Source organism: Peromyscus leucopus, chromosome 15 (genome assembly GCF_004664715.2).
Source record: "Peromyscus leucopus breed LL Stock chromosome 15, UCI_PerLeu_2.1, whole genome shotgun sequence".
NCBI classification, from domain to species: Eukaryota; Metazoa; Chordata; class Mammalia; order Rodentia; family Cricetidae; genus Peromyscus; species Peromyscus leucopus.
In genome coordinates, this window is record NC_051076.1 from 14,748,981 (window position 1) to 14,768,186 (window position 19,206).

Genomic DNA, 19,206 nt, shown 5'->3' on the forward strand with positions numbered 1-19,206 from the left:
TACCTCCTTTCCTCCTAAGCCTCATGGTTAAGCCTGCAGTAAAATAACATCAACAAAATCTCTAACTGCATTCATAGAGAAGAAAGGGTTAAGAGAGGGAGAAAGAATGGGGACGTGGAGAAAGGAAGGAAGAAGAAAAAGCATGTGGATGTATAGAAGATTCAGAAATGCAGGTGAGATTCTTATGACGTGAAAGATCAGGTTGACAGGATAGTCTGAAGACCAGAACAAATACGCAAACACCACTACCATTAATACAAGGGGTGGAAAGAAAGTTCCTGCAGGGCGAGGCTGCTCACAGCATCGGGGCTCTATCTGCTGCAGAGAGCTTTAGATTTTAGTCACTGGGACCAAGGCCAAGGGAGAGTTCTGGTCACCTGACTCAGAGCCTTTTCATCAATCTGGAGGCTGTTATTTCCCCTCTGCTCTGGGTGGGCATGCTTCTGCCATCTCTGTGTCAACCACAGCGGTGCTGAGGAGGTCAAGGGAATGTGTGGAAAAGGGCAGTTGTCTGGGGAGAAGAGTAGAGATTCCCAGGCAGCATTTTTTTTTCTTTCCCCAAACTTCTCTGGGAATAGTCCTATTGTGTCACCATCACTTTCTACTGGTCATAAGCAGCCATTCTGCAAGGTCAGTTGCCAAATGTATGAGACCACCAAGACAGAACCCCAACACCCCTCAGGCATGTGTGAGTGTACTGAACAGCCTCGTTCATGGCCATGAACTTGGCACAGCCACAGGCCAGCGCCATTCCAGTACCATGTGATATCGGCAGGGTTACTCACTTGGTTGCCCTCCAGCAGGGCAGCTGGGGACACCTCCCTAGAGTGAGTACAACATTCATCACTGAGATGAGTCAGCCCAAGCTTCCCTCTGCCTGAAAAGGAAATCTGAGGCTGGGCTTGGGATAAGATATGCCCGCTAGATCCATCTCCGGGCGGGGTGGCAGAGGCTAGAACTGCCCCTCACCTGGAGAGCACATAGCATGGGGTGAGTAAAGCTCGGGTCAGTGTCTCAGAAATGGAGACTGTAACATGAGTTTATTCCAGAGGTGTGACTGGCAGGTAGGGCTGCGCTTATGGAAGCCCAAGGATGACTCTGCTCGGTCACCTAATGATAATAGCATCTCAGGTGCCCACCCACTCCATCTCACTGATGACACTATCATCTTTCCTCAGTCTTTGTCACTTCTAGGCGTTGTCCATTGTGTATCTTATAATATGTTACCTGAGCTCTTGTCCCTCACTGCTTGTCTCAAAGAAATAGCCAAGAGACTCTGGCAGAAGCTTATTGGCCAAAGCAAAGCAAGCCATACATTACAAAGAGACTGGGGTGGGCTGTCCTGAAAGGTGAGGCAGGCGTTACAGTGGCGGAGTTCTCTAACCTGGTCTTAGGATAGATGGCGTCTGGCCTCCTGCCCAGGGATGAATCCGTTTTCTTTGCACAGGTTAATTTGTGCAATCGGTGATGCTGCATCTCCCATTCATTCACATTTCTGTCAAATGTAGGTGGCAGTCTCATTTCTCTGACAGAACCACATGCTTCCTTCCAAAGCACCTGCTCCTACTGACAGCTCTGGTGCCCATGGCCTCCCACACTGCGTTAACCACAGGGCAGGTGCTTGTTCAGTCCTTGTTCCATGGTGGTTTCCGGTCTTCGGTTCCCAAGGGAGAGCGATTTTCCACACTTTACTGTCGGTTACTACAAGCAAGGTTTGAATCTGTTTAGGAAGAGCTCTGAAAGAAAGCCTTGGCTTAACTCAACACCTTCATTTTCACAAATAACACCTGCGGTTTAATGGGTGGATTTCCAGGTGCCAGCCTGCTCCTTAACTCGGAGGAGATGCCTGTTACCTTTACAATCGTTCCTACAGGTGTCCAGCACGAACAGTCATTTGGATTGTGCTTACACTCTCAAAGGGATTTCTCGGGTATTTTGACTTACACTTCTCAGTTCTCTTCACTTTGAGCAGCATGATTGACCTGAGATACACAAGAATAAGATCTGAAGCTTTTCGTGTGCTTGCAGTGTGTTCTGGGCGCTCCATGCTCCTGGGCAGATCTTCTCTCAAAGGTACTATCCCCCAACATGTTCTTAAGCACATTCTTCTATCTTCTCCTCTGCTCCTCAAAGGGCCCAAGGCCCCAGCCAGGATCCATCATGACCGTCTTGGGCTTTCCAGAGTTTCTGTATCACTCTCAGTATTAGTGACTCTCCTGTTACTGCGCTAAAACACCAGGACCAGAAGCGACTTGAGGAAGGGCTTATTTGGTGTGGGGTTCTAGAAGGCTCGATGGCCATAATGGTGGGCGAGGCAAGTAGCAAAAAGTTGGCTGATCACATTTCAACCATACAACAAAAAGCAAAGACAGACAAACAGAGACAGAGAGAGAGAGAGAGAGAGAGAGAGAGAGAGAGAGAGAGAGAGAGGATGTAGCACAATACTATAAATTCTCCCCAGATGACAACACCTTCTGCAGACCAAGCATTCAAACACATGAGCCTGTGGAGAGCATCTCTCATTCAGAGCCCTGGGCACGTTACATTACATTGCCGCCGCGCCAGCCCCTAGAGCTGAATGAGCAACCATAATGTAATGAGATGACCGTGGGAGTTCTGGGAGAGTGATTCATTTCAGCTGGGAATTGAGAAGTGGGCGAGACAGAGTCAGCGGGCTGCCTGAGAGAGGAGTACATTCAGCCATGCCCTGATAGGTAGGGAGAATCCAGGTGAAGAACGGCAGCAGCATTAGGAGAAAAGAGCTGGGGAGGAATGGGGAGTTCTCAGAGCCTAACAGGCACGTTGGCCATGACGATAATTATTGAAGTGTAAACACTCCATTGTGATCTGATTTACGCTTATTGATTTTTGAGCAAAAAAACAAAAACTCCTTTTACAGAACAGGAACAAAGAAGTCTTCCCTGGGGCTAAAGAAATTGCTGTCATTAACGTGTCTGTCTGGCAGGCGAGAGGACCTGAGTTCAAGCCCCAGTGTCTATATTAGAAAATAAAAAGCAACCTGGGGCAACACATGTTTATAATTCCAGAACCGTGGAGGCAGAGGCAGAGACTGGGAGTTCCCCGGGGCTCACTGACCAACCAGTCTAGCCTACTTGGTGAGTAGGGACTCTGTAATGAGAGAGACTCTGCCTCAAAATAAAGATAGACAGACCTGAAGACCACCACCAAACGCTGTGCTGCGGCCTCTGTATGCAAGCATATGCATGTGCACCTGCACATATACAACACAGGCATGTACACACACACACGAAAAAACAAATCTTTCTTGTGTCATGATTCTCAAGGAATGTCCTTTAAAGGCTACCCTGAGCCGCACTGTCCAACAGTTCCAGTGGCCCCATGTGTCTCTGCACATTTAAAGTTAAATTAAATAAAAAAATAATTGCTCTTGGTTACACCAAACTCATTTCAAAGGCTCAGGGGCCGCATATGATCACTCCTATCTCCTGTATGGCAGCATCTAGGGGAACTGGTGCACTTGAGGATGAGGCAGTGAGCTTAAAAGGTGGTAGAATGTCACAGGCCTGAGTCCCTTTCCCTCAATGGGTTGGCAGAAGGCCCTTCCATGGTCACATGCTAGCTCAAAGGTGCTAAGGATGACGAATCACGTAGAATCCGGGACCTCTGTGGAGATGATTTTCACTGAAATCCAGCCCTGCTGCTCAGGGACAACCAAGCTTGGGCTGGTCATTCATCTTCCCTCTGCTGGAATTGTCTCTTCTGTGAAATGGAGGGGATGTAGTAATTCTCATGAACTTGGCTATGTCGGGAAAATAACCATTTAAAATTCAGGTTGGGACTGGGGAGATGATTCAGCCAGGGCACGTGCTGGCAATCATGAGGGCTGGAGTCTAGAGGCAGCATCCGCCATAGAATCAGGCAGGTGTGACAGCTCTCCTGTAATCCCAGCACAGGAGGCAGAGGCAGGAGACCCCCAGAGCAAGCTGGCTAGCTAGAGTGGCTGAATCGGTGAACTCTCCAGTCAGGTGAGAGACCCTGCCTCAATATAAAAGGTGGTGAGTGATCATGGAAAGACACTAAATATCTACATGTAGCCTCCATACATGGTGTACACATGTGTGCACACACACATGTGATACACACACAGACATGCATACCACACACATATAAACATGTAAAAAAAGTCAATAATAATATTGGTTCATATTTTCTTCTTCTATTCTCTTTCATAGAGGGCTATCTTTAAAATTTTTTCTACAGAGATATTTTCCGAATTAAAAAGTGATGTACTTGACGGGCGGTGGTGGCGCACACCTTTAATCCCAGCACTCGGGAGGCAGAGGCAGGTGGATCTCTGTGAGTTCAAGGCTAGCCTGGGCTACAAAGCAAGTTCCAGGAAAGGCACAAAGCTACACAGAGAAACCCTGTCTCAAAAAACAAAAATAAATAAATAAATAAATAAATAAATAAATAAATAAATAAATAAAAAGTGTTGTACTTAACAACTTTTCAACTTTCAGATAGTGTGAAAGCAGTGTTCATTTGGGAGAAATCATACTTAGAACATGAAATTTTGATCTTTATCTTGGTTAGTGAGATGCAAAGCATACTCCCATGATGCTGCACAGTGGCAGGTACAGTGAGTCACATGGGAGCTCCCAGCACCCACATGACCAGGAGATGCAAGGAAACTCCACGAGAGACCATGCTGCCAGGTCAGGGTGTGGGGCAGGTGAGGTGATTTAAATGTGCTTTCTGCTTGGATGAGATGAAGCCATGTTAAGCCAGGGACAACCTTCAATTGTAACATGGCATATGGTTGCTACAAATGAATATTATAAGTCATGGAATGAAGACATTAACACAAAAGCCCTTAGGAAAGTATTTGCTTGAGAAGGGGCCTTGCTGTGAAGTCTATACTTGAAAGAGTAGTTTTCAACCTTGGTTATGGATTAGATTCTTTTAGGACACTTAAAATCATCTTCATGTCCTGCCTATGCCCTAGACCAAGTAAATCAGAATCTCAATGCTGGGGGTAGAATCCCCACATTGCTATGCTTTTTCTTCATACATTTAAAATTTTTTGTCACGTAATATAGTCTAATTGTGGTTTCCCTTCCCCCAACTCCTCCCAGGTCCTTCCCACCTCCTCACCCACCCAACTCCACACCTTTTCTTTCTCTCTCTAGAAAGCAAACAATCAGGTGTGTTTTCCAAAACTCCCCACATGATTCCAGTGCACAAAGTACAGTTGAGAAATGCTGGTCCAGAAGGGCAGCTTATTATTTTTAAATTGTGTGTGTGTGTGTGTGTGTGTATGCACACGTGTGTGATGCCTGCAAAGGGCAGAGGATTCCTTGGAGCTAGAGAAATACAACTGCTTGTGAGCCACCGGATGTGGATGCTGAGAACTGAACTGAAATCCTCTGCAAGAGCAGTACACACTCTTAATTGCTAGACCAACTGAATTAGTGAACACTAGATTTAATTGGAAACCCAGTTTCAAAAAATAAGCGAAGAGAGATTGGGGAAGACACCCTACATTAACCTCTGCTCTCCACATGTGCATGAGTAATCCCACCCCTGCCCCAAACACATGTAGGCATTTTGTCATAGCAATGAGAAAAATAATCCAAATTCCATCCTCAGAAACACACACACACACACACACACACACAGGCATTAAAAAACCTAAGCCACTAGGACCATACGGCTAGAGAGAGATTCTACTATTTGTCTTAACATGCTCTGGAAATTATGCTTCTGAGCATGGGTCCCAAGTTTTAGGCCAACTGTCAGTCATCAATGGTGAGGGGGTTGGTTATGAATAATGAATGAGATGGAACTTCTCCCCCAAGAATGTATTTCTTCAGTGCTTTTCTGGCAAAATAATTGAATAATACTTTTATTGACCCTCCCCAGATTTATGAATCCCTTTGTTTCTTCCATTTTAAGTCTTTACTCTTTGTTTTATGGTGTGTGTGTGTGTGTGTGTGTGTGTGTGTGTGTGTGTGTGTGCGCGCGCGCGCGCTGGCTTCTTTTCTTGAGACAGAATCTTACCTGTAGTATAGATTGTGTAGCCTTCCATTCACTATGTAGCCCAAGTAGGCCTGAGATGTATGATCCTTCCTTGGTCTTCCAAATGTGGAACGGAAGGGGAAGACAGGCACATCCGGCCATAGCACTTTATCCTTGTTGTTTGTTTGTTTTGGGATGCTGTGAATAGGGGCTCCGGTATTTCCTGACTTTTTTTTTTAGTTTAAGAAGACTGGGTTAATGCAGAATCGAGGGGACATGGCTCCGTTCTCATCTATCTCTCCTGTAGAGCCCCTCTGCGCCAACACTGCTTCTGGTAACTCTTAGTCCACTACTTCATTTTATCAAGTACGCTCTCCTGTAGTCTAGATGACTGGCCCAGACTCCATCCCCTGCCGCTGTCTTCCATTTACTCCAAGCCACAAAGCATTGCCTGGTAATTTGTTTGCCTCTTTCCCAACCCCCATCCCACCGTGAACATCTTCAGCGGACCTGGACCATGTTGATCTTTGACTCCCTAGTTAACAGTACTAGGTAGGTTTGTTAAATAAACCTTAATTCACTGTGGTTGATACATTGTGCTTTCTAATAAACTTATCTGGGGGTCTGAGCACAGAACAGCAACTAGATTAGACATAGGGGCCAGAAAATGGTGGCACACACGCCTTTGGTGTGTGTGCCACCATTTTCTATCCTATCCCTTGGGTGGCAGAGATCCATCTGGATCTCTGTGAGTTCAAGGCCACACTGGGAACAGAGCCAGGCAAGGTGGCACAAACCTTAAATCCGAGCACTTGAGATCTAATGTCTTTGCTTGGGAAGAACACACACCTTTAATCCCAGGAAGTGATGGCAGGAAGCAGAAAGGTATATAAAGCATAAGGACCAGAACTAGAGGCTTTTTAGCAGCAGTTCAGTGGAGACACTTTTGGGTGAGGACTCAGAAGCTTTCAGTCAGAGGAAACAGGAACACTTGCTCTCTTGAAAGAAGGGTTTTCAGTTTGAGGATTCGAGGAAACAGGATCGGCTGAGGAGTTGGTGAGGTGAGGTTGGCTGTGGCTTGTTCTGCTTCTGTGATCTTTCAGCTATCACCCTGGCTAAATATGTCTCCAGTTTTTTTTATTAATAAGATCTTTTAAAATTCATATTACAATTCATTTTTTAATCCCTGTCTAGCTTGGGCATATGAAGGTAAATAGGAGCTCATGGAACATATAACATCAACACTTATCCCCTAAGTAATCTACAAGTCCCCTCATAGTCCCAGCTTCCCTGAGTTTATGATAGGGTCATGTGACTGATTCTGGGTCTTGAGTGTGTGTGTGTGTGTGTGTAAAGGAAATCCTGTGTGTTATTTCCTGTCTGGTGTGATAAAGGAGGAGTGTGAGCTCCAATTATTCACACACCGGTTCCCCTCTCTCGGCTGTGGGTGATATTGAAGGACTCAGACAACAATGTTCCTGAGTAAACAGCAACTCAGATCTGTCTGGAAAACTGGCTGACCTGTGTCAGGCTCTAATGCAGTCAGTACACTTTGTGGAAAAGTGGCTGGGGAGTTCTTGCCTCAGCCAAACCTAGCATATGCTGACTAACATGCCCTGCAAGCCTAACAAGTCGAAATGTGGGGCGGAGAGGAGACTTTGACATAAGTAACATCATTTGTTCATGAATCCCTTTTCAGTCCTTTAGAACAAGTCAGGATTGGTGTCATGGATTTTATGACCTCAAGTTATTTTTTGAGAGCGAAAAGCTATTATCATTTTATTGATGAAGACACCAAGACACTGAGAAGCAAAAACACTGGTTTTTCTGATATGACAGATGATACTAGTGTGAGCGCATAGGCTCAAACTTCATCTAAGCCACTGCTGATCATTCTGCCAGGATACAAATTGTCCACCCACCCACCCCACAGTAATGTCCTCCAGGGCTTGTACTCTAGGAATAAGATTGACCTATTTAGAAATGGGACAGACTTCCCATCTCCACACCTAACTCCACTGAAGAATATCTGTGTTGAAGCAACATGGCAGTAAAAGGGTTAAAGCTGAATTGGAAATTTATTTCTAGGCAGACATCCTGAGCCCCCGGGGGAAGACTGCAGCTACCCTGTGGCCCAGATAATGCAATGTCAGGGTGAACAAGGACACCACAGAACATTCTGTTCTCCTCCCCTGAGACCAATTAAAATCTGTAGGCATCTCTCGTGTTGACCAGGCTGACTGGCTAATTGAAACGGAATTGGGATATTTTCATCTGTCTTCTCCGAGGCCTGTCTGGAAGGGGGTTCTGTGATCGCATCACTCAAGTGCATGGGCCCAGCGAATACGGCCCCAACCAGCCTTTACGTACTGTTGTGTACCAAGCAGGACTCCAAAAAGAAACGGCACACAGTGGGGCAACCTCAGCCTTGGTGTACTCAGCTAGGGAGAGGGTAAGTAGCAGGCATCTTCAGGGTGCACGATGAACAAACCCCTGTCAGTTAGCAGCTACTCTCCCTGAAGATCATGGCTCTGCCATCGCCTTTGTCCCCAACAAGCCTTCTGCCTCCTGGAAAAAATATATTCAAGGACCAAGGGCCTGCTGACCCCACGAGATCAGGTTCTTGGAGCTGACAGCCATTTTCTCCTAGATGTCCAAATAGCCTACTTAATCCTAGCACTCGGGAGGCTAAGACAGGAGGATCCTGTGTTTGAGGCTAGTCTCAGCTACATAGCTGGATCCTAGTTTAAAATACAAAGAGAGTAAACTGAACCTTGAGGAGTTTCCAAAATAACTACAGAAACCTGCCACATACTTTTAATTTTAGATTTGTTTTATGTATGTGATTTTTTTTTTGCCTGTATATATGTATGTGTACCTTGTGTATATCTAGTGCCTTCTGAGGTCAGAAGAGATCTATGGATCCCCTGGAACTGGAGTTATGGATGGTTGTGATCCACTATGTGGGTGCTGGGAACTGAATCCAGCTCCTTTGTAGGAGCAACAAGTGCTCTTAACTGCAGAGCCGCCTCTCCAACCACATCTGCCACATACCTTAGCCTGTTTTCTCTGCCTGAATGCCAGATTTCGGCCTTACCTCTGAGGTTTCGTTTATTTTTGGTTTTGTTTTCTGTGTTATCTGAACTGTCTCAGACATTAGGCATTAGGAGGGACCTTGTTTGCAGCTGTGAGGAAGCTTTCGTCGACAAATTCTCCAGAACAAAAATAAATGAATGAATGAATGAATGAATAAATAAATAAATAAATAATAAAATGATTACAGCACTGGGGGGACAGAACTTGTTTCTGTATTTTCCATAAGGTTGGGGAAAAGCTTTTTTGGCTCTGGTGCTTCCTCTCACCACACTGGGGGCAAGTGAATAGTTGTGTCTGCCTAGATCCTATTGAAACCTTGGCTACTAGCAGAAGCCATCGCAAGCTGATCGGGCCTTGGGAAGAGAATCTTCAGAATGAGACTCATGCCCTCATAAGAAAAGGCCTAAGAAACCACAATTAATAATAATGTGTTGTATGCTTAAAATTTGCAGAGCTCTCAAATATTTTCAATAAAAAGGCAAGTAGGTGAGAGGTGGAAATTTTCTTGTTTGCTTTTCTGTTGCTGTGTGTGTGGGGGGGAACACTGACCAAAACAACTTGGGGAGGAAATGGTTTATTTCATTTCCTACTATACGGTCAATCATTTAGAGAAGCCAGGGTAGGAACTCAAGGCAGGAACCTGGAGGTAGAAACTGAAGCAGAGGCCATGGAGGAACCCTGCTTACTGACTTGCTCCCCATAGCTCATTTAGCTTACCTTTTATAGATCCCAAGACCAGCTGCCCATGTCTGGGTATCATTTTTTTTAATTAATGATTGATGTTGAAGGGCCCAGCCCATTGCCACAAAAACTCTTATGTGAGTATACAAAATAGTTTTATTTATAGTGCCCCAAACTATGAAAAGTCTAAATACAGCTGGGCAGTGGTGGTGCATGTTGGTTTTAATGTGACAACGCTGTGTTATTCATTAAGCCACTGTCAGAGTTTTATTAGGAGGAGGGAGGGACAGGACAGAGTGTGTGGTCAGGCCTGCTAAAAAGACGTGTGCAGAGAGGCGGGGGAGGAGAAGAGAAAAAGGGAGGAGTCTGTGTCCCACTTCTAATGAATTCCCATGCACATGCGCATATGGGCTTACAGAGCTATGCCACACATGCGCATAGATTGCTTGACCATGCTGGGTCCAAATTACACCATCACAAAGTGCACGGGTTACATAGGACATAAGGCCCCTTGCTTGGCTACTGAACTGCACATGTGTGGTCATGTAGCTGGGGGAGTGGCCAGGAATTCCAACAGTGCATGTCTTTAATCCCCAGCACTTGGGAAGCAGAGGCAGGTGGATCTCTGTGAGTTCCAGGCCAGCCTGATCTAAAAAGTGAGTTCCAGGACGGCCAGGACTGTTTCACAGAGAAACCCTGTCTTGAAAAAAAAATTCTAAATACATGTCAACAGATGACTGTTTATATACACACACACACACACACACACACACACACACACACACACACACGAATATTTCTTAGCAGTGAAAAGAGAGATTTAACAACATTCATGAACTTTGAAAGAATTATTCTAAGTGAAAAGAAATCCACGAGATTAAATACTCTATAGTTTCATCTACATGAGATTCTATGAGTGAATGAGTGAAACAGATACACCACAGCAGGAGGGAAAGTATTCCATGATTGACAGGAGGATGGGCATTTTATTGGTTACAGAGGAGCACTGTGACTCCTTGATGTGATGGAACCATTCTGAGTTATGATTCTCCAGGTGTTAACACAACTCTATAGTTATCAGATTTCATTGCTTATAAGCTGCAAGTTTAAAAAGCTGCATGTACACTATACCTCAAAGCCAAATGTATTTACATGTACATACATTATTTCAAGTGAAAATATTCAGTTCGGAAAAGATTACACACCACCCACGACTCAGCCCTCTCTGTCATGGGCACGAGATTGAAAACCCTTCAGAGGAAACTGTCCAGCTTCTCCCTGGACCCCTGTTGTTCCTCCTGCTTCTCTGAGATCCTAAGAGGAGAAAACAAAAAAACAAAAAACAAAACAACACAAACAACAACAACATTGTCTAAGGAGCACCAGAGGCTTCCAAAATAGGTCCTAAACAGCAGTGTTGTTATGATTCCACAGACCTGCAGATGGACATGAACACCGTGCCCCTGGGCAAGGACTCTGGAAACATCAGTGCCAGCTCCAACAGTTTGATCAAAATATGTTTTTGTTGAAAAATCAGGCAGCCAATCTTTGGGACTCTTGGATGGGGAGGGAATTGTTTGGCTAGAGTTCCCCAGTGCTTCTCCTGAAGCAAAAGCCCATGGACATCCCAATAAACATGATGCAATCGACACAGATTTCAGGGTAGAGGGCAGGATAAGGGCCAGTCTCCTCTGCCAGGTCTGTTGACTTAGAATCTATTGATTCAAATAACGATCTAGAGGGCACTCCACGCCTAATACTGTGGGGGACAGAGTGGATGATGCCAAGAAATAATGGCAGGGAACACACACTGGTCACTACTACAGTCCTTCGAGATCTGTACCCCTTACATTAGGGTGAATTGATAACTTAATAGACCAAACAAGACAGCAAAGATTAATGAAAATAAATATTAAGTTCTCAAATTGCCAAGTTAGAAAAAGAACAGAGTCCCCAGAAAACGGCAAGTGTGTGAATCCATAAACAAGGAAGTTGAAATCACAGCATTTAGAGAGAAAGAAAGAAAGAAAGGAAGGAAGGAAGGAAGGAAGGAAGGAAGGAAGGAAGGAAGGAAGTTGGATCTTAGAATGAATTAAAATAACTATCACTATATTATCAAAAATGAAGTTAATAAAAAGTTACAGCACTCATAAAAACATAATATGAAATAGGATATGGGAAATAGTTCCAGAAACAAAAGATCATAAAGGGTTCCTGAAAGCCCCCAGGTAGTAAATCTTAAATGATTCTAAAACCATTCAAGTTCATTGTGTGAGTTGAGTATAACATTAATTTTAAAAAATCCAACAGTACACACACACAGTCATTCATTCTGCTAGATTCAGAAATCCTGCATAAGAGACTGACAGCAATAAAGATAGTGATCCTAAACAAAGCGTTAGCACAGAAAAAAATTAATGTCATATTTCAGAGTGTTTTCATATTATAAAATATATGAATAAAATTTGTAATTGTAGATTCAAAGAAGAAAAATTAAATGAGCATGTTAGATGTTGCAAAGGTATTTGACACTATTTAATACTGTATAGGGAATAAGTGAAGTCCTGTATGTTGTTGACATTATTTAATACTGTATAGGGAGTAAGTGAAGTCCTGTATGTTGTTGACATTATTTAATACTGTATAGGGAGTAAGTGAAGTCCTGTATGTTGTTGACATTATTTAATACTGTATAGGGAGTATGGGAAGTCCTGTATGTTGTTGACACAGGCATGGCCATGTCAAGGACCACAGCACTTCAGCCCCATGTCAATGGCAAAGTCTTTCCCAAGTGAGACTCTGAGAAGTCAGGCAATCTGGCACAGTAGCTCTCCCCTCACAGGTTGGCCCTGTCTGTACTTCATGAATATCAATGTCCTCTACAGTCTACGCGTTTCTGCTCTCACGGCGGCAGAGGTTTGCCTATGTTCTAGAAGACTGTCTCAGCTGCTAGATAGCACGTGCGCCATCCATACTCGATGAATTCTACAGTTCGACAAAGCCTGGCCTCCTTGTTCAGCTGTGTGTAATAGCCCTGCTCTCCTGTTGGACTGTATGGAACAGGAACACTGAGCATCTCTATCGGAGGAACCAGACCATTGGACCCCAGCTTTTGTGCCTATGTGTCTGTTGTTTCTTTGATGTCTTTCACTTTTTAGTTCCCTCACTTCGCCTAGTCAGGGTTCTGGGTCCCAAGCCATGCAAGGACATCACATTATTAAAGTGATAAAAAGGCACTTGATACGATTATCATGAAGAAAAACCTTCCACACATATACATATTATGGAAAAAACAGTGTGTGCAAAATAAGCCCAATGCCCAGTGCCATACTAAAATGGAAAACCCTAGAAGTATTCCCTGTCCTGTAGGATTAAAAAAATACAATTTCACCAGTATCATTTAATGTAATACATTGCTAGCCTATGGACACACATAGGAGATATATAAGAATGGAAAGATGAAAGCAAAATTACCACTTTGGCAGACATGACTGTTTATCTAGAAAATCTAAATCAAACCAACTGGGAAAGCCCACAGAGGATATCTAGTGAGAAATTACTCACGGTCAGAGAATTGGGGCTTGCTTTACCAGCAGGTCTGCATGATAGGATGATTTGACCACGGGCGTGGTTACCAGGTGTTTGAAAGGGCCTACACTTGGCTATATGGTGTGCTTTGATCTTGCAAGGGGGAGCCTTTTGTCTCTCCCCTTGGCAAGGGCTTTATTAAAAGCCTTTTTGAATAAACCTTCAAGGCGGTTGGGTATTGACCCAGGCCCTCCTGAAGCTATCCTGTGTTTCTGCCTTTCTTCTTGTCTTTCAGGTCTCTTTATCTAATATTTTCTTATCCCTCTTTCATAAGAGCCCTACAAAAGGTGGGAGCTGGCCTCCCACAGATGGCACCAGGATGTGGGGCTTTGGTACAAAGGATAAGGGGGGGGCACCGTGAGGCAGGGGGGCATGCCCGGTAATGAATTAATGAATTAACTTGAGGCAGTGGTATTCTATTCTTCGGGAGTAAAATTTTAAACATAAAGCAGGGTGCTGTGAGAGAGACAAAGCCCCCAGAAAAAGATGCCCATAGGACGCATACCAGGAAGGCCAGGGAACAGGCACCTCTGAGTTTGAGTGGGTTCCGGGGACACCGGGGTCCTTGCAGAGGCCAGGCAGCATCCCCCAAGGGCAGAACCGTGGCAGAGGTGGTGCGGGGCCCAGGGGGAAACTGCTGGCTGGCAGGACACCAGGGTGGGAGGAGCCCTGGCATGGAGAGAGCAGCGGAGGTTTTGAAATCCTCCCTGCAGTGAAATGTCCAGGGTCTGGGTCTCTAGCAGCAGCATGCAGCAGCAGCAGTCAGGCTGAATGGCTGAGATGCACGGAAACTCAGGCCAGCCTGCGCTCCCAGCAGCAGGGTGAGGTGGAGCTGCCCTGAGGGCAGCAACAGGCTCTGCAAGCAGGGCAGCCCCCAGAGGCTTCCCAGACTCCAAATGCAATTTAGGGTTTTTGATCCATCTGAGTTCATTATCGCTTCAAATAGTACAATCAATGTTTTAATAAAGTTAAGTAGGTTAAATAAGATATAATAACTGTCTACATTATAAGACAAAAGACATTTAAGTGGAAGAAAAAATTAAGAATATAATGAAATGCCCCAAATCACCAAGTGTTTATTTAATATGTGTTATATCCTGTTAGAGGCATTTTACACATGTGCATGTGTGAGAGGAACTAAAGCAGAGAAATGGGAGAACAGAGGCAGAGAGTGTTCACAAGTCCAAAGTCGCAGTGAGGCTGTCCCCAGATGCCTATGTTTTTAGTGGTGCCACCTCCTAATGTCATATGATACACACACACACACACACACACACACACACACACACACACACACATGCGCACACAGCCATGACGGAGACAAACTCCTACACTTCAGGTCCTCACTTCATTTACTAGTTTTGTAAGTTTGACAAAGTCCTTCAAAATATACAGACCCAATTCGCTTGCATGTTCGATGGTTCTGATTATACTCTACCTGTCTCTAGAACCTTCCAAAGAGTTCATATGTGCTTGTGTGTAATAGGAAACCAATGGGGATATCTGGAATTTCAGTATGTGCCACAGGACAGAGATTCCAAAGACACCAGAATTCACACTGAGAAACAAGGGTGGGGAGGGGCCCGGAGAAGCCAATCTTACTAGACATTGATTTGTCTCCCCAAGTCTTAGGGCGATTTTATTCTGGGCAGAGCTCAGGACTCTCTGGTTGTAATAAATGAATATGCATCAAAGGAAGAAAATTTTGTATACAGGCAAGAAAAACAACGGTTAACTTTTAAGAAAATATCAACAACTGCATCCAAGTTACAAACATCACAAACAACGAAGAGGAGGAGGAGGAAGGCACTTCAACCTCAGCACAGCGTCTGGAAGGAGAAGCCAGCCCTGCTGTCTGAGAAGGTGGCTTCTGGGAGCAAGTTGGTGACTGTCTCTAAATGGGGTTTACCTCTCTCCTTCTACCCTGCCACACTGCCCTGCTCCCCACCCCAGCTTCTCCCAGGAACCCATGATATACAGAATCTAGCCTAAGGCTTCTACACCCAGAACCAGAGCCTCCTTTGCCTTACTCTGTACCAGACATTTTCTTTTGGACCACGAATCATCTCCCAAATCATGACCAGAGACTTCTTATTAATTTTGAATGCCCGGTCTAGCTTCGACTCTTTTTTGGCTAGCTCTTTTAACTTAACCTGTTTCTCTTTATCTACTTTTTGCCTTGGGCTCATTACCTCCCTTACTTCTGTATATCTCACTTACACTGCTTCTTGTGTCTGCTGGCTGGTGACTACCTGGCTTCCTGCCCTGGGCATCTCCTTCATTCTCTCCTCCTTCCTCTTCTCTTGTTCCTCCTCTTGAGCCTAGATTTCTCCTCCTATTTATTCTCTCTCCCTGCCAGCCTCGCCTATCCCTCTTCTGCCTAGCTATTGGCCGTTCTGCTCTTTATTAGACCAATCAGGTGCCTTAAGCAGGCCAGGTGAAACAAATGGAACACATCTTTGCATAGTTAAACAAGTGCAGCATGAATAAAAGTAACACATGTTTATACAGTTAAAGTAATTTTCTGCAGCATAAACAAACGTTTGCCTAGTTAAAGTAGTATCCCACAACATTGCTCCAAAACATGGAATAGAGTAATGGCACTATTAGACTCTCATAGTCTAACAGCTTGTGATGGGGTTCCATGTTCTCTCTGTCTTTCCTACTTAGTCCCACCACTCAATCCATTAAAAAAAAAACAAAACAAAAAACCTACTTACTTTTTTTCTCATTAATTCAACTTGCTATATGAATACCAATAACTCTTCACAGTCATGTAAGACTCCCATGGGGATCTTCCCCTCAGGCACACACTATAGACTGGAAGAAAAGATAAGAAAACACTGGCAAGGTTAACTACTCAATCTCAGGGTAGATAATGAGTTTGAGAAGGAGCTGGGTTTGCTGAGGTCTTTTGGATCTGATGGTTTGAGATCCTCGAATGTTAACTAACTTGGTCTCAAAGTTTCCCCCATACTGTAACAGCCTGTGGTACGTGAGATGCTGTGCCCTTCACCAGCCCAGAGGTTCTCAAGGGGAGACACACCGCATTGGGCCTGACTCTGATAAGGGCATCTCGGCCTCTACTTACTGGCAGAGGGGCACCTAGCCTGGGATCCACCAGGCTGTGTAGTTCTCGTTCTCTCTCTCTCTCTCTCTCTCTCTCTCTCTCTCTCTCTCCTCCCTCCTCCTCCCTCCTCCCTCCCTCTCTCTCTCTCTCTCTCTCTCTCTCTCTCTCTCTCTCTCTCTCTCTCTCATTATGTCACTCATTGAGAAGAAACTGGAAACAAAATAGATGACTTTTTGCCCAAAATTCCTCCTATGAACCCTCTGAATTTTGACTATTTTCCTCTAAAAGTTACTGATTCAGAAACCTGACCAAGAAGCCACACTGGAGCAACACTGTTATCAATATAGAGGAACCCCAGGGAAGAAAAGATAGGGGCATGACTCCAGAGTGATCACCCAGGACCTGCTCCTCAGAGGCACAAGGTTCTTCATGCAATGACCCCCAACACACACACACACACACACACACACACACACACACACCACACACACAAACAATACACACACAAACACACACACACACACACACACTTTGATTTGGTTTAGGATAGGCAGTTGTGGAGACACAGAAATTGAATGAAGCATCATAGATCTCCTGGTCTTTGAGAGGCTTCTGGGGAAAAGAGTGGGTACTTTGTAAACATCTAGATGCTGTGTGACTCTCGGGCTTCCCTCCAAAGCCAGGATGTAAGCGTTAGTTTAGATACTGTCTATAAGGACTGCTGAGGGCTGGAGAGATGGCTCAGAGGTTAAGAGCACTGGCTGTTGTTCTTCCAGAGGTCCTGAGTTCAATTCCCAGCACCCATATGGTGGCTCACAACCATCTGTAATGAGATCTGGTGCCCTCTTCTGGTCTGCAGGGATACGTGCAAACAGAACACTGTATACATAATAAATAAATTAAAAAAAAAAAAAAAAAAAGAAAAAAGGACTGCCGAGCTACTTCAAGGGCAGCTACACAGTGCACTGTGTTACTTTAACAGGGAATCTAGCCCTTTACAGCCAAGAAGTTCTAGTCTTGGCCCTCAGTCACAACAGGAAGAAACTGGAAATCACCCTGGTGTCTGCCTCCCTTTCAGGATGGCACCATTGTCAAACAAGTGAAGTCAGTTTCCACAGAAGCACTGTGTTAAAATCCATGAACACTACTACATCCAAAGGCAGCACAGGAGTCGAAGAAGAGGCTGGAGTGAGCTGCCCTGATGACGCTGAATGTTCCAGAACAATTCACCTTTGGAGCCCAAGTCATTACTAAGCTGTTACAGTGTAACAGCAGAGGGAGATACAAAACAAAGAACAGGACTCTCCGGAGGAGAGAAAAGTGTCCTGCAAAGGGCAGCTTCCTAAAACGCCTGTGTTTGGTGAATCATGGGAAGGAATTAGTTCACCCTGGCAAATTACATTCGAATCTAACATTGTATTTTCAAATAGCATCACTGGGGAAGGCAGAACATCTTGGGTGTGCAACTGTACTCTGCATGGATTCCTTGTATTAAAATCTCATTTCACTGAAATAGTTCCTTTGAGAGAGACGTGCAGAATACCTCCAGGCGGCCAGTGAACCAAGACATAATGATACCACACATATTAAATATTCCTGCTTACGTACTGGCTATGCCCTTCGCTGTAACACATGTGCCCTGAGAACAAGGTCAGTAGTTCAGAAGTCTGTCCCTCTCCCTCTCCCTCTCCCTCTCCCCCCCCGTCTCTCTCTCTCACACACACACCCACCCACCTCCATCTCCCTCTCTCCTGCATTCTCCATCAGCTTTTTAAGTCAAATAAGGATGCAAAGTTCTTCTGGACGTATCTCCTCTCTTCAGTGATGTCACTACAAAATGCTGGCTCAGGTTTTCTATCAGCAGGACTCCGAGTCATCAATGAGATGTGACTGATGTGCTGTCCATTGTGAAGATCCATTTTCACGCCTTTCCTTTCAGCCCAGCTCCAGTCTGAGGGCTTGGAGCCATGAGATGGCTCCTTTAAGATATGCACGCCTTAAAAACAGTATGGTAGCTCCAGCCCCCAAATCAGATGACGTTAGGGCTTTCTTTTTTCCAATTTTTATTGTAATAGCAATAGGACAATGACTGCCTGTTTATGGTTGAATAACCACACGTAGTTTATTTCAAGTAGGGGTGGATGTGGAGGCAGGGACACAGCTAATCGGATGATTTTACACAGTGACGGTGAGATTTCGTGTCAATCGAAATGTTGCTCCTGAATGCTTGAAGCTTGGTTGCTCAGCTTTCCATTGCCATAATAAACATTTGTATAAAGAGAAAGGTTCATGTTGGCTCAGGCATTGGGATGGTCCAGGTCATTATAATTGATCACATGATGTCTTGGGCTTGTGATAAAGCAGCATGCTATGGTAGCTATACCAGTTACCCTTCAAGTTGGGAAAAAAAAAAAAAAAAAACCTCACAGAAGCAAGTTAAGGAAGGAAGGTTGCTTTGGGCTGTGTTTTGAGGGCAAGGACCACCAGGGCTGCAGAAGCACAAAGCAGCTGGTCACATTGCAGTCCGGAAGCAGAGAGAGAGAAACACTGGTACCCTAGTCACTTTGTCTTTTTTTAATTCAACCCATGGAACGGTACCACTCCTCCCACTCACGCAGCCCCCCGCTCCCAGCTGCACGAGAGTGCCTCCAGTTACTTTTATTATGCATGGCCCATTCATAAGTCATAGTTCATATTCACACATTCTTAAAAGGATTTGTTACCTGAAAGAACTGAAATCAGAGACTCAAACAGACAAGTGTACACCTACA